We start from the raw sequence: 3,976 nt of genomic DNA, 5'->3' as shown, positions 1-3,976 counted from the left end.
TCAGCAGGGGTCCCACACTCCACTAGCACCTTGCTGAAGGGTTCCCCAAAGGTGAGTATAGGTGCAGCTTTAACTGCAGGCTGCAGATGCCCATGACAGGACCGGTGTGGCAGGTTCTGTAGAACCTCACCACATCTTTGTGGAGGTGAGGCTAGTATAAATGCTAGCTTATGTGGGCTTGGGTTTTTTGTATACCGACACGCCCAGCCAGCGAGAGTTTGTGGACTAGCCGCAACATTTCCCTCAGGGCCTCGGCAGCACCACTACGTGGTGGATCATTGCCCACTTCTTGTCTGCAGGTCTGTAAGGAGGTCTCCAGTTCCTCATCAGCACCTCATTTTTAAAATAGCTCTCCGTGTATCCGTTCACTTCAGCTTCAGTTTTGGCAATCTGTGCTAATCATTTTAGCACTGGGTCGGCTTGTTGAGGAAGACCTACTCATAATGTCCTTATGGACCCGAAACTCCCAAAACATGTTTTGGATAACTAGACGGCAGGGTCATCTGTCTGCAGTGCCAGTTTGGCCTCCTCTAACGGGACTGGTTTGGCCTTAGGCCAGGTTACCACACATTCAGGAAGAACGCGAGAGACTTTCTCCTGTAGCTGCTCTGTCTCCCTGAACTCACTCAGCTTCACTAAAGCCACGTGGGACTCAACTACCTTTGATCCTAACAGGGCATTGCTGAGAAGCAGGTCGACCCTGTTCACAGGGGGGGTAGCGGGGGCGACTCCCACGGTCACTAGTCCTGAAATATGGTCATTATCCAGTTGCACCCAGTATAAAGATATGGGCCTTGATACCCTTTAACAATGCTTTGGCCTGTACTCACCTCCCTTTGAAAACCTAGTTCCTTCTCCTTTTTCCTATCTCTGTCTTTTTTGCTTTCTCTTTCCTCACTATCTTTCTCTCTTTTTTTCTCTTACCCTTGCTTGGAATTCTAGCTCTAGCAGTTTCTGTTCTAGCTGTAATTTTGCTAACATTAGGCTGTCTGTTGCAATTTCTCCAGGGTCTCAAACCTGGATCTGTCTGGCCACAAGTCTAGAAGTTCAGGTTTCCTGGCTTTTAGGTAAAACTCTAACACCAACTCCTTAGCTAAATCCTCAAGAAACAAAACCTCTAAATTATCAAAAGTGATTTCTATCTGTTCTAGAAAGCCATTGGCTTTGAAAATGTGGACATTTTTTCATGTTAGTATTGTAAACCCAAGAAAACCTATAGCAACTTGTTTCTTCTTTTTAAAAAGTTGCTTCCAAGGAACAATTTACTTTCTCCACTTCAATTTTCCCATTGTCTGTGGGACCTATCCTGGATGTTAGCTTCCAAATTTCTGTTACAACCACGTGAGGAGGGGTAAAACATGACCCCCTATCCTACCACTCCAGGTCGGAGCATAGAATGTTTTTTTTGTGAATTTGTAGAGGATATGCTTTCTAATACTGCAGGAGTCCCAATATATCTGCTTTCAGATTATAAAGAATTAGCCAGGCAGGTATTCTGGGTTAAAACAAAGGGCAAGATAAGTTTATTGAAAGTACTTCCCAAATTAAAAAGAAAACTAGGTAAATCACAACCATCATTCAAACAACCACCAGTCACCAATGTCACACACATTCCCTGGGCCCACCCATACACACACTGCCAGTGCGCATGGTAGAATAAGAGGATGGGCTTAAAGTTTTTTTTAAGAGTTCGTGAAGAAGATAAACAAATAAAGGAATATATGGTTAACTGTCCTCTGGCCCAACTTGAGGTGATGAGTCCATGTTGTAGTCACTTTGTTCAGTTGTCTTCCTGGGTATGGTTGTACAGAGCAGATTTCTGTGGCCTGAATTTTACTTTCCAAGGTTGGAAGCTCACCCGACCTGAACACACGTGAAATTGCGTGCGCAGTATTGAAGTCAGCAGGTACACGTGGGAGTCGGAACTGTGCCTGCCAATAATTATAGGGGGAATAAAGGCCATTAACAAGCCAATTGCACTCGATTTTAAGTTGCCTGTGCAATTTCATGCTCATCACATGGGTGCAAAACAGGCAGGCAGGCAGTCCATTTTTAGTGAATTGTTATCCAAGGGCAGGATAAAAAAGGGTCTGGAGCATTGCCATTGTTAATAGTGAGGGGTTTAGGAGATAGTTTGCTGCTGGTTGCTTAGTGAAACTTAACAGCTTTATCTCTGTTTTGAGCTTCAGTCTTTGCATTGCCAGCCTTCATTTCAGGACTCATTGATGGCTCCAAGACCCCTCAAGGATTTATACCTTGTGGACCTTTCTGTTACCCTGGTGATGGTGATTGTCTACAGAACTGATGGCACCTCAGCTAAGGAAGAAGAGAGGGGCAGAAGGGAGAGGAGGCCTGGTGTCCATAGGCTGTATCCAAGGGAGCGACCTGTGGAAGGAGAGGCACTGACACCGGGGATGCAGGGCCAGCAGGTAGTCCAAGGCAGAAAGGGCCACAGAAGATGCCATTATCTTGCTGCCAAAGTGTACAGGCAGCGAAGCAGCTACCTCAACATGTCAGAGGTGCAATGCCGAAGGAGGCTCTGCCTCTCCAGAGAGACAGTGACCTCCAATTGTCAGATGATTGGGTTGTAGATCACATCTAACTGTGTGGTGGACACCCCATGCCAGTGGCTCTGAAGGTCACAATTGCCCTCAACTTCTCTGCCTCCGGCTCTTTCCAGCAGTTGGTGGTGGATCTGTCTAGAATGTCCCAATCAGCTATCCAAAGTTGCATCAAGCTGGTGACTGATGCTCTGTTCAGGCGGGTCGTAACATCTGTTCATTTCTGGATGGACGAGGCCAGCCAGGCTGAGTGAGCCAGAGGCTCTGCTGCAATTGCTGGGTTCCCCCACGTCCAGGATGCCATTGACTGCACACACGTGGCCATCAAGACACCAGTGGGTCAGCCGGGTGCCTTCGCCAACACAAAGGGCTTCCACTCCATGAACATGCAGATAGTTTGTGACCACAAGACGCAGATTCTGCAAGTCTGTGCAAGGTACCCTGGCAGCTTCCATGACGCTTACATCCTGAGACACTCCCAGGTGCCAAGGTTGTTTGTGTCTCCAGCTCGACTGGATGGATGGCTGCTGGGTGACAAGGGCTATTCATTGAAAAGGTTGATTATGTTGCCTCTCTGACATCCAAGAACAGAAGCAGAGCAGTGTTATAATAGGAGTCATGCATCCACAAGGGCAGTGATTGAGGGGACCTTAGTTCTTCTGAAGATGAGATTTAGATGCCTGGAACATTCAGGGGGAGGTCTACAATATCCACCAGAACGTGGGTCACTGATCGAGACTACATGCTTTGCTCTCCACAATCTGGTTCTGGCAAGCAGAGAGTCACTGGAGGAAGAGGAACTTGAGGCAGCTCCACAGGCCACAGATGATGACTCCAGTGGTGGACCAGAAGAGAACCTGGGGAATAACACAGTGAGGGTATTGAGACAGAACTTTGGAACCTTCAGGGAGGCAGGGACACCAGGGAGGCCTTGATTCAACACACTTTCAGCTAGGCTGCTAAGGCAATGCTTTCACCTCAAGCCAGGGGCACTGCCTCCTTACCGAATGTTTGAAATGACCCATTCCATTGAACCCAAAGTCCACTCAGCACCAGTGGAATAAAGTTTAGAACCCCTCACGTCCAGCATGAAATACTGGTTTGCCGTGCGCCTATAAAACAAGTGAAGCATACTCAGACCATTAAAACAAAAACAAAATTTATATAATGTTGACATTCACAGAAAATGAACATGACAATATAAGGTGTTAATGGTCACACCAGCAAACAAATTAATGACAGAGGCAATGCACTCAGTGCTGAGGGTCAAAGCAGTACTCATACCCCACATGGACTCCTCCATGATATTGGCACCAAACCCTCAGGAATCTTTGCCAAATCCTCCCATGCATCCCGCTGGACATCCAGCATCTGCCACCTAATGGACTACCCAAGAGGCTCGTCATCTGCCTCAG

Source organism: Carcharodon carcharias, chromosome 9 (assembly GCF_017639515.1).
Source record: "Carcharodon carcharias isolate sCarCar2 chromosome 9, sCarCar2.pri, whole genome shotgun sequence".
Taxonomy (NCBI): Eukaryota; Metazoa; Chordata; class Chondrichthyes; order Lamniformes; family Lamnidae; genus Carcharodon; species Carcharodon carcharias.
The sequence above is the reverse complement of the archived record's forward strand: the minus strand, read 5'-3'. Positions refer to the sequence as shown.